This window comes from Choloepus didactylus, chromosome 24 (genome assembly GCF_015220235.1).
Source record: "Choloepus didactylus isolate mChoDid1 chromosome 24, mChoDid1.pri, whole genome shotgun sequence".
Taxonomy (NCBI): Eukaryota; Metazoa; Chordata; class Mammalia; order Pilosa; family Megalonychidae; genus Choloepus; species Choloepus didactylus.
The window spans coordinates 21,427,308-21,440,239 of record NC_051330.1 but is presented as its reverse complement, the minus strand read 5'-3'; the positions used below and the strand labels follow the sequence as shown (position 1 = coordinate 21,440,239).

The 12,932-nt window shown below is 38.1% G+C and overlaps 1 protein-coding gene across 6 annotated transcripts in view; it reads left to right on the top strand.

Annotated features, from left to right (window-relative positions):
• The window catches only part of LOC119520099 (zinc finger protein 596-like), a 58,187-nt gene that overhangs the window by 22,097 nt on the left and 23,158 nt on the right, over positions 1-12,932 (top strand). The gene's annotated exons all lie outside the window — the stretch shown is intronic.

Below are 12,932 nucleotides of genomic sequence, written 5' to 3'. Positions count from 1 at the left end.
TCACATCGCTGTTGCTGCTTTCAGAACTTTCTCCTCTTTCAGTGTTTTACAATTTGATTAGTATGTGTCTTGTGGTGTGTTTATTTGGTTTTATTCTATTTGGAGTTGTTACACTTCTTTGATTTGCATACTTATGTCTTTTAAAAGGGCTGGGAAGTTTTCCCTGACTCTCTCCTCAAATACTCTTCCTAGCCCTTTACTCTTCTCATTCTGGGACACCAGTGATTCTTATATTTTGCACTTCATGTGTTATTCATTTCCCTTTGAACCTTTTCAAGTTTTTTTATTGTTTTCTTCACCATTTGTTCTTTTGTGCATTCTATTAGCCTTGTCCTCTAGTTTACTTCTGCTTCAAATCGGCTGTTGTGTGTCTATGATTTATATTTAATTTCATCTGGAATATCTTTTCATTTCCATTAAGATCTGCTATTTTTCTGTTTACTCTTTTGAATTCTTCCTCATGCTCTTCTGATGTCTTCTTGATGTCCTTTGGATTTTATGTCATTTCTTTTTTTTTTCTTTTTTTACCCTATTACTCTTCATTTGTACACTGTTTTCCAAATCTCTGTCTCCTGGTTTTCCCTATGTACCTGTAGCACTCCCTTTAGTATTTCTTGTACAACTGGTCTCTTGTTCACAGACTCTCTCAGTGTTTGTTTATCTGAAAGTATTTTAAACTCTTCCTCATTTTTGAATAATGGTTTTACTGGATACAGAATTCTTTGGCAGTTTTTCTGTATCTTAAATATATCATGTCACTGCCTTCTTGCCACTGTGATTTCTTCTGAGAGATCCACACGTAGTTTTTTTTTTTTTTTAATAATAAATTTTATTTTGAAATAAGTTGAATCTTACAGGAACAGTTGTAAAAACAGTACAAACCCCCTACATAGAATTCCATCATACCCTGAACCCCCCTCCCCCGATACCCTAATCCATCACCTTTAAGATCCTGTCACACTACTCTTTTTTTCCCTCCCTCTCTCCCTCCCTCCCTCCCTCCCTAATGCCCGTCATCTATCGCTCTATCTTCTGAACATATGGGAGCAAGCTGCACATATCTTTAAACAGGCAATATAATTCACATATACCTTTCCCATGAACAAGAACATTATTTTATGCAATCTCATTAAATGCAGCTAAGAAGTTCAAGAAATTCAACATTGATATAAAGCTTACATTCTATATTTCCTTTTTTTTTTTTTTTTTTTCCCTTGTGTCCCAGCTGTGTCCCTTTGAGCCTCCTCTCCTCCGGCCTCAGATCCGTCCAGGATCATCCTTGGCATTAATTGTCATCTATTTAGACTGTCTTATTTTTTTTTTTTTCAGTTTTGGAAAGATATATATAGCCTAAATCTTCCTATTCCACCCCTCCCTAGCATTCCCTTAGTGGGATTAATCACATTTAGAATGTTGCAATCCTATCACCTTCTGACCATCCATTTCTAGAAGTTTCCCTTCACCCCAAACCAAAACTCCTACTCTCATTTCTTAACTCCCCATTGCCCCTTCCCCCACTTCTTGGAACCCCTACTCTACTTTTCATCTCTTTGGTCATGTTCTTTGATACTTTCTTTGTGTTTACCATGGGGCTTAAATTTAACCTCTTAAATCTATAACAATCTTGTTTTTCTTTGAAACCAACTTAACTTCAATAGGACATGTAAACTGTGTTCCTATAACTCCTCCATTCCCCCACCTTATGTAGTTCTTGTCAAGAATTACATATTTTACATTGAGTCCAAAACCACCATTTATCATACAGTTTATGTATTTTAGATCCTGTAGGAAGTAAATAGTGGAGTTATAAACCAACCATACAGTAGTATTGGTCTTTATATCTACCATGTGATCTTTACTGGAAATCTTTATTTCTTCATGTGGTTTCAGTCAATTGTTTAGTGTCCCTTCTTTTCATCCTGCTTAGGACTGATCTACTGGTGATGAAGTTCCTCAGCTTTTGACTGTCCGGGAATGTTTTCATCTCCCCCCCATTTTTATTTTTCAGGTGTTTGTGAATTCTCCAAGTCTCTGATGGTTATTGACTTCTATTTGTATTCCATTGTGGGCAGAGAATGTTCTTTGAACAAATTCATTTTTATATTTTTTATTTTATTGAGGCTTGTTTTTATGTCCCCGCATAGAGTCCATTCTGGAGAAAGATCCGTGATCACTAGTGAAGAACATGTGTCCCAGTGACCTGGGATGTAATATTCTATATATGTCTGTTAAAAGTCTCTATATCTCTCTTTCATTTCTTCGTTTCTCTGTCAGTAGGGCTCACTTTAGTATCTGAAGTAGGGCAGGTCTTTTATTAGCAAACTCTCTCAGCATTTGTCTGTGAAAAATTTAAGCTGTCCCTCAAATTTGAAGGAGAGTTTTTCTGGATAAAGTATTCTTGGTTGGAAATTTTCCCCTCTCAGAGTTTTAAATATGTCATGCCACTGCTTTCTCACCTCCATGGTGGCCGCTGAGTAGTCATTACTTAGTCTTATGTTGTTTCCTTTGTATACGGTGAATTGCTTTTCTCTTGCTGCTTTCAGAACTTGCCCCTTCTCTTCAGTATTTGACAGTCTGATCAGAATATGTCTTGGAGTAGGTTTGTTTGAATTTATTCTATTTGGAGTTCACTGGGCATTTATGCTTTGTGTATTTATATTGTTTAGAAGGTTTGGGAAGTTTTCCCCAACAATTTCTTTGAATACTCTTTCTAGGCCTTTACCCTTCTCTTCCCCTTCTGGGACACCAGTGAGTCTTAAATTTGGGCATTTTCTTTTATCTATCATATCCCTGAGATCCATTTTGATTTTTTCAATTTTTTCCCCATTCTTTTGTTCTTTCATTTTCTGTTCTGTGCTCCTTGAGGAGGCTGAGTTGTTGTTCAACTTGCTCTAATCTTGTATTATGAGTATCCAGAGTCTTTTTAATTTGGCCTACAGTTTCTTTAATTTCCATAAGATCTTCTATTTTTTTATTTACTCTTGCAATATCTTCTTTATGTTCTTCTAGGGTCTTTTTTATGTCTTTCATATTCTGTGCCATGCTCTTCTTCAAGTCTTTTATATCCCGTGCCGTGCTCTCTTTGCCTGTCTGTAGTTCTTTGATTAATTCTGCCAGGAACTGTGTGTCTTCAGATCTTTTGATTTGAGTGTTTGGGTTCAGGTTCTCCATGTTGTCTGGTTTTATCAAATGCTTTAAGATTTTCTGTTGTTTTTGGCCTCTTGGCATTTGCTTTACTTGATCTTTAATTTGTTAGAATTGCAGTTAGGTGACGTACACTTTCTCTAACTAACCAGCAGATGGCGTCCGTGAGTCACTTATTCCCCTCAAGTCAGTTCTCCCCAACTTTGTGTTATGTAGGGATCTGATTCTTTTGGGGTCCAATTGGTGCACTTAATTTGTGGGTGTTATCGGTGCTGTCTGCCCTCAATGAGGTGTGTGTGCCTGAGTGGTTTGGAGGAAGGGCAGGTTTAACAATCAAACCTCCCAGGTGTTCCCAGAGATTTAAGGCTGTTCTGTGCCGCTGACACAAAAGTCCTTGGTATTGGTGTAAGTTCCCTGGGATTTCCGAGCGGTTCCCCCTCCCTGCTGTGCTTTTCCAGGACCTCTGTTGAGGGGGGGAGGGCTGTGCCACGTCATAAGTGAGCGCCTGCCTCCAGGGAAGCCCTGGGCTGCCGGGCTGTGTAAGGGCGTTCCCAGCCCACTTCAAAGATGGTTGAATGGGATGCGTTTAACTTCCCCCTTTCTGCACAGCTCCACTCTCCCAGCTCCAGGACAATCAGCCATGGGTGTATTCAGGGCCACTGTCCGCAGCTGATATTGTCATGTGAGTGGTGCTGCGGGAAAGACTCCCTGTCAGGCTGGGTTTCTTGTCTCGGTTTTGTGCTGTGTGTTCGGCCCTGGGCAGGAACAGCCCCACCCGCTGGGGAGACAGCCATGAGACTGGGCTTCTCAGCTCGGCTCCGTGCTGTGTGCTCAGCCCCGGGCAGGAGCAGCCCCACCCACTGGGGTGACGGCTGCGAGGCTGGGCCTCTCTGCTCAGCTCTGTGCTATGCGCTTGGCCCCGGCAGAAGCAGCCCTGCCCCACTGCGGTGACAGCCGTGAGGCTGGGCCTCTCGGCTCAGCTCTGCACTGCGTGCTCGGCCCCGGGCAGGAACAGCCCCGCCCACTGGGATGATGGTTGCTAGGCTGTGCCTCTTGGCTCGGCTCTGCGCTGCGTGCTTGGCCCCAGGCAGGAGCAGCCCCGCCCGTTGGGGTGATGGCCGCAAGGCTAGGTTTCTCCCCTTTGTTTCCCTGGACCCGAGACAATCTGCAGTGGGTGTGGGAAGGGGTATCCTCCACCCGACACTGAGGCGTTAGTCCAGACTGCTCCCGTCTTATCTGCAGCTGTTCCCGGGCTTCTCTCTTTTAAAAAAAAAAAAAAAAAAAAACGCCAGCCCAGCATCTCCCCCCGCTGCAGCATGGCCTATGGATCAGCCTACTCACTCACTCATTTCAGAATGCAGGCTCCTGGTTTCACCAAACGCATGTTCCCTGTGGCTTTAGCAGAACTTGTCTGGCTGGTGCTACTTTGGAAGTGGTGTTCTGGGTCCTTTCTGGTTTTTTATCTAGTGTTTTCCACGGAGGTGTTTTTTTCTCTGTCTCACCTAGTTGCCATCTTAGGTTCCTCTCCCCCACACTTAGTTTTATTGGGCTTTCCTTTTATGTGATGGAACACTTTTCTCTCAGTGCTTTCAGAAATCTCTGTCTTTGTCTTTTGGTAATCTGATTATTCAGTGTCTTGGAGTAGGTGCTGGAGAGCATGCTTGTCAGGGACTCTTAGTTGAAGATGGCAGATAGACATCCAGAATTGCCTTACCCAAAATAGGGAGTTCGGGTTGAGATATTGGGATCCACAGAAGTGAAGTGCTGGCTGGCACCAGGGCTGCCCTGGGACCTTGGGCCTAAATCAAAGAATATCTTGCCCAGAAAGGATTCCACCAGTCTGTGTTCTATCCATGAGTCGGAAAAAGCCTTTGGACATAATTGTCTCTTGTGTATTGGCATTTGTAGTCTAGATTTTTAAAATAAGTTTTAAAAGAAAAGCTTCAAATTCTATTTGGCTGGCCCCAGAGAATAGATTTTATAATCTACCAATCATCTTCTCCAACTTATAAAAATGCTATTGCTAATTCAATGAAATGATGACTGGTTTCTTAGAAAAGCACTTGCAAAAAAAAAAGCTGATAATACTCAACTGATATTTGTATATTTATAATGTACCATCCAAATTATCGCATTGATTTATTAGGACTAATAGTCATCCCTTGGATTATTTGGGATTTTGTATATATAGGATCATGGCATCTTTGAATAGAGATAGTTTTAATTATTCCTTTTACATTTGAATGCCTTTTATATGTTTTTTCTAATTTCTTCACCTTGAATTTCTAGTACAAATTTGAATAGTAAAAGCAAAAGGCTTTCTTGTGTTGTACCCAATATTCATAGGAAAACATTGTCTTACATCATTGAATATGATGTTATCTGCTTGTTTTTCAGAGCTGCCCTTCAGCATGTGAGCAAGTTTACCTTCTAATCCTATTTTTTGTGTGTCTTCATTATGAAAGAGTCTCACATTTTTTTCCCAAATCATTTTCTGGGTCAGTTGAGCTGATAGTGTTTTTCTTCTTCATTATTCCATTAATGTAGTGTATTACATGATTGATTTTCTTATGTTGTGCCACCAGTGCATTCCTGGGATAAGTCCTCTTTTGGTCATGATGGATAATCCTTTTAATATACTGCCAAATTGGATTTCCAGTAATTTTTGTTGAAGATTTTGCATTTGTATTCACAAGCAAAATTGGTCTCAAAGCTTCTTTCTTATGCCATCTTTATCTGACTTGATATTAGAGGTAAAGCTAACCTCATGGAATAAATTATGGAATATTCTCTGCTCTTCAAATTTGTGGAAGAATTTGAGAAAGGTTTTTGGTAATTCTTTGGATGTTTAGTAGAAATCACCAATGAAGCCATACAGTGTTTGGACAATTTGTTTTTGTTTACTGATTTGATTCCTATACTTCATATAGGTCTCTTGAGATTCCCTCTTTTTCTTGAGACCCTTTGGGTATTCTGTATTCTAGAAAATTTGTTTAATTTAGATTACCTAATTTTTGTATAGTTCTTCATAGTATTACTTTATAGTTCTCTATATTTCTGTAATATCAGTAATGTTACCAGTTTGACTTTTGATTTTAATTATATGTTCAGAGAGTTAAAAGGCTGAGCTTATTTCCCAGAATATCCTCCATGACTGTTTTCAGTTTGCTAACACTGCTGGAGATGCAATGTACCAGAAATGAATTGGCCTTCATAAAGGCAGTTTTGTTAGGGTGTAAAATTTACAGTTGTAAGTCCATAAACTGTCCAAACTAAGGCATCAACAAGAGGATACCTTCACTGAAGAAAGGCTGATGGCATCCAGAACTCCTCTGTCAGCTGGGAAAGGCATGTGGCTGGTGTCTGCTTGTCCTTTGCTCCTGGGTTTGCATTGCATTCAGCTTCTGATTCCAGTGGCTTTTCCCCAAAATATTTCTGGGCTTCTGTCTTAGCTCATCTCTTGCAGCAACTATGAGTCCTTGCTTGTTTCTCCCAGGGTGTTTCTCTCTATGCATCTGGAGTTCTTATCTTAGCTTATCTGGGGCAAATGCTGGGCATTGTCTCTTAGCTTAGCATCTCCAAACACCCTTGTTTGCCTCTCCAAGTTCCTGGTCTGTGTCAGCTCTGTGCTCTCTTGAGTACTGCAGTAGACTAATCAAGATGCACAATGAATGGTTGGGGCCACTTCTCCATGGAAAAAACCTAATCAAAAGATGCCACCCACAATAGGTCTGCCCCCACAAGAGTGTTTTAAAAGAACATAGTCTCTTATGGGTACATAACAGATTCAAACCAGCACAGTCACCAAGTTCATGATTGTTTCTAGTAACTCATCTCATTTCTTCTCAATGTAGTTTCAAAATATTCCCACTATATAAAGTTTTGTTTCCCCAATGAGTTCCATAATTTGTTACATGCATTTCACTTATCCATTCATTCAGCACAACTTATTGAGTATGTGCCATAGTGTAGGCATGCCTAACATTGAGTATTGATTAGCAAAGAAGTAATGATCTTGACAAAGACTTTTTCTTTCTCTTGCCTAAGCTGCCAGTCTTACTTCTTTCCTGCCACTACCTGCTCCCTCCCCATCCCTGACTGCCTTGAAATTAGTCAGTTTTGCCTATGTGGGACTGAAGTGAAAAGCAACCCAGACAGCTGAGAAAGAAAAAAAACAGGAAAAAAGACACTTCACCTACTAAGTATTCTAAATACCAAACACTCCCCCACTCTGCACCCTACCTCTCCCTTCTTCTCTCACCTTGGCTACCCAGGGGCACATGACAGGCTCCTGAATGCTTAGCTCCTTATTGCCCTCATGTCTCCTTACCCTTATGTTTAGAGAATCACCACAGGACCCTGCTAAACCTGAACACCAAGCCCCAATCATAATGTAATGTAAAATAATTATATGCATATGCATTGATACTCAAATGTAAAAAATGTAGTACAGATTTTATTTGTTATTATATATTATCAGATTATTTTCTGTGTCATAAATACTAGTGAAAATAGGACTAGTTAACAGAAAGAATTAATAATTTAAAGTAGGAATGATTAAAAAAGGTACATGTTAGGACAAGTGTAACTATGTTTTATAATATAGTTTTATCACAGAAAATTTTCAGTTACAGAAAAAATAAGCAGATAATGCAGAGTTTTATCATGTAAACAAGTTCATTTCCTCTCTTTTCATTCTTTGTCAGCATGGTACATTTATGATAATTAATAAGCCAATATGCATACATTATTAACCACAGTCCATTGTTTCTCCAGATTTCCTTAGTTTTATCTTTTTCTTTTCCACATCCCATTCCAGGATACCACATTGCATTTAGTCCCCATGTCTACTTAGGTTCCCCTTGGCTGTGAGATTTTCTCAGACTTTCTTTATAATATCTTTGAAAATATTCAGAAGTACATGTCAGCAATTTTGTGGAATGTGCTCCAATTGAGATTTACCTGATGTTTTTCTTATGATTAAGCTGCATTGTTTTCTTGGGAAGACCACAGTTGTAAAGTGCCATCCTCATTACTCTATATCACAGGTTCAAACTCTGACTGATTTTTCATTGTTGATGTTTGCCTTCTTCAGCACTCATTTGAGGTGGGGTTTTTTTCAGAATTCTTTGCTGTCAAGTTTCTCTTTCCCCCCTGTCCAAACAATGTATTTTTTGGAATGAAGTCACCATACACAGCCCACCCTTAAGGAGTGAGGAATTTAGTTCAAAATCCTTGATGGATAAGTATCTATATCAATAAATTGGAATTTTTTGGTTGGGATAATTCTAGTCTTCCCCATTTATTCATTAATTTAGTCATTTATATCATCCCGGTCTTTGCATATTCATCTTGTACTTTGGGTTATAATGCACTTCCAAGTGATTTATTTTGTTTCTCAAATTATTCCTGTTTTGGCCATTGGGAGCTCCTTCAGTTGGCTCCTGTTCATACATATTTGTAAGTGTATGTGTGTTTTGTCATTATGGCTTCTTAATTCCTTACTTTTGGGCACTAGAGGTTTCTCCAGGACTATCTCTTATATTTCCTCCCCAGAATTAGAATCAGCCTTTTCTCAAGGGAGAACAGGCTCCTTTTCTTGAAGAATAGCATTTAGAAACCTAAGTCTAGGAGCTTAATGTGTCTGTCATTGATATCCACCCTCTCAGCTTGACAGTGTCAGGAAACTTAGTGGCTATACTAAGCTGTATATATACATATACACCTAACTACTATAAATATTTCTATGTGGAACAATCTGTATTAAGTTAATCATGAGCTCATATCCATGTTTCAAACCCTAATCCATCACTAAGTGGGTCATTCTAGCTTTCCCCCATGACTTATCAGTAAACTCCCACTCCAACAGTAAGATGGTCTCCCACCATCTGCCATCTATTGAATTGATTGTTCACTTTTGATATACATGTACAGTAGTTTGCATTTGTTAACAAGTACCCTAATGGCAATGACTATCAGAGTCCAGTGCTTATATGCAGTTCCTTTAGTCCGGAGTCTTACAGATTTCACTTATTTCAAAGTTATTTTGGTTAGCACAATTTTTCCCCACTTACAGTAAATTTTCTTCATAAATTTATCATTCAGTTTGATTCTTAACTCACATGTGAATTTCATCTTCTAAATTGAATTTTTAAAATTTGCACACATTAAGAATTACTCTTTGTTCTGTCAAATTCTATGGATTTGGGAAATTCATAGTGGCAGGAATCCCCCATTAAATATCCTACAGATTGCTTCACCTGTTCAGTCCACTACCCTACCACCATGAATCCTTGGCAAAATCCATTTTGTTTATCATCTCTGTAATTTTTTTTTCCTGTTTCATAATGTAATAGATGTTATCTAATCATGTATGTAGCCTGTCTAACTGGTTTCTTTCTCTTAGTAATATGAATTTGAGATGCATCCATGTATATGTGGCAAGTTAGTTCTTTTGTTTTTATTCCTGTCTTGAATCACACGGCATGGATTGACCACAGTTTGACTATCCATGCAACTAGTGGAGAACATCTTGGTTTCTTCTAGTTTCTAGTCATTATAACTAAAACTTGCTATAAGTATATGCATGCTTTTCTTTAATGTGGACATTCACTATCAAACATGGTTTGGAAAATACCCTGAAGTGAAATTGATAGGTCACGTGGTAAGATATATGTTACTTTGTACAAAATGCCAAAATTTCTTCCAGTGTGGCTGTACTATTATGCATCCCTTTCCCCTCCTCCCAGGAATGAATGAGAGTTCCTGTTCCACAATGTCATTAGGAATTGGTACCATCTGTTCTTTGGACATTAGCCATGCCAATGAGTGTGTAGTATCTCTGTGGTTATATGTTGTTTTTCCATAATGACAATTGATGTTGAGTATCTTTATCTTTGCTTATTTTCAACAGGATACCTAATTTTGTGAGGTGTCTATTCAGTTCTTTACCCATCTTTTAATTTGGTGGTTTGTTTACTTATTGTGGAGCTGTGTGTGTTTTGTATAGTTTGATACAATTCATTTTTGGATAAATATGTATTGCAAAGCTTTCTCCCAGTGCAGAGCTGATCTTTTCATCCTGTTAGCAGTGTCTTCCACATTAGAGAATTTTAAAAAATTAAAGTCCTGTTACCATCTTTTTCCTTTCATGACACTATCTTTAGATGCTGCATATAAAAACTTATTAGCAAATCTATTGCCATATAGATTTTCTCTTCTATTGTCTTCTAAATTTTTATAATCTTTTCACCTTACACAAAGCTTTTAAATTATTCTAAGTGAATTTTTGTAAAAGATGTACAATTTGTGTCTTTTAAATATTTATGTGGCTATTCAGTTCCATCACCATTTATTGAAAGGATTGTACTCAGTTGACTATATTTGCAAGGATCTGCATATGAACTCTATTCCTTTCCATTTTTTTCTGAGTGCCAGCATCACACATTTTAAATGTACCTTTATAATAAATATTGCTATTAGGCAATTTGAGTTCTTCAACTTTCTTCATAAAAAAATATGTATGCTCTTCTAGGATAAGAAAAAGTTGTGAATATCTTCAAAATACCTTGCTGGGAATTTGAATGAGATTGCATTGACTCCAGCAACCTAGTTGGGAGCAAATGGCCTCTTAATAATGATCTACTGACCATATAGAGGGAATATTACTCCACTTATTTAGAGGTTCTATTCTTTTTTTTTCACATTTTTCATAGTTTATATGGTGAAGAATTTATATGTGTTCTTTTGTTTAAACCAAAGTTCATTCTGTGTGTTTATTATTATAAATGCATTTGTGTGCTTTTTATTTTATGTTTCATTCATTGCTAGGAATTGGTAATCTATTGACCTTTTTTTTTTTCAATTCAGTGTTTTTGAGATAAATTCACATGCCTACAATCATCTGCATTATACAATCAAATGTTCACAGTACCATCATAAAATTATGCATTCATCACTAAAATAAATTTTTGAACATTTTTATTATTACAAAACATTAAAAATAAGGATAAAAATAAAAGTAAAGAACATCCAAAATATCCCATCCCCCAACCCCCATTCATTTAATTGTTGTTCCCGTTTTTCTACTTACCTGTTTTCATACACTGTATAAAGGGAGTATGAGCCACAAAGTTCTAACAATCACAAAATCACATTGTATAAGCTATACAGTTATACAGTCATCTTCAAGAATCAAGACTACTGAGTTTCAGTTCAACAGTTTCCTTCTAGCTAATCCAATACACTAAAAACTAAAAAGGGTTAGCTATGTAACACATAAGAATCACTTGCAGAATGACCTCTCAACTCCGTTTGAAATCTGTCAGCAATTGTTACTTTATTTTGCTTCACTTCTCTTCCTTTTGTCAAGAATACTTTCTCAATCCCAAGATGTTGGGTTCAGGCTCATTCCTGGGAGTTATGTCCCACATTGCCAGGGAGATTTATACCATGGGGAGTCATGTCCTATTACAGGGGGAGGACAGTGAGTTGACCTACTGAGTGGGCTTAGAGCAAGAGAGGCCACTTCTGAAAAACAAAAGAGGTTTTCTGGGGGAGACTCTTAGCCACAATTCTAAGTAGGCTTAGCCTCTCCTTTGCAATAATAAGCTTCCTAAGAGCAATCCCCAATATCAAGGGATTGGCCTTCTAAATTATTAGTCCCCAGAGCTTCTGGGAATATCAGTAATTCCCCATGTGGTGAAGTTTGATATTTGTGCATTTTTCCCCAGTCCCTCAGTGGAACTTAGCAAATACATTTTTATTCTCTGCCCAGATTACTTTTGGATGTATTGGGTTTCACACTATCTTGTATAAGCAAACCAGATCTCAGTCCCTATTCAAAGTCCATGTAATTATGGTGTTTGAATAAACTGACCATTTAAGTTTCAGTTAGTGTGGTACAGAAAATACAGATGTTTGCACCAAATAACATGTCTTCCTTTGGTCTCACAAAGAAGTTGATATTTTAAAACAGTCAAAAAACAAAACAAAACAAACTCAGTCAGTATTGTCCTTTACCCTTTAGTCGGGTTTGCCTTATTCCTAACCAGGTCTACTTCATTCATGTCTGTAATCGAAGTCTGAACTCTTTCTCAGCTTTTTCAACAGTTGCTGTAAGGGATAATATTGACATTCATAGCTGCTGAACTCTAACTCTGTCTCAGGTGTCACACAGATACTCAAAGTTTCAGGTTATACACAAAGAGCTCAGCATCTCAGAGTTTAGAGATAACTATTACAGCTGAGGAATAGATGTTACTCCTCTAAGCACTTACAATCTAGGGGCCTTTACAATAAGCCTTCCCCTGATAACCTGTGCTCTAAGATTCAGTTCTCAGAGTATGCACATTATTGTTAATTTGCATTAGTGAGACATTATAATGTTTTGCCTTTTTTTTTCTGGCTTATTTCACTCAAAATGCTGTCCTCAGGATCCATTTACATAGTTGCATGCATCACAACTTCATTCCTTCTTGCAGACACTCAGTATTCCATTGTTTGCATACACCACAGTTCACTATACTGTTCATCAGTTGATGTACCCTTAGACCACCTTCATCCATTTCAAATTGTGAATACTGCTGCCATAAACACCAGTGTACAAACATCCATTCATATCCTTGCTCTCAGTTCTTCCAAGTAGATACCCAATAATGAGTTTTCAGGATCTTTTGGCAACCCCATACTTAGCTTCTTGTGGAACCACAACACTGGCCTCCAGATGGTCTGCACCATTCTACTTCCCCACCAACAGTGAATAGGTACATCCCTTTCCACATTTTCTC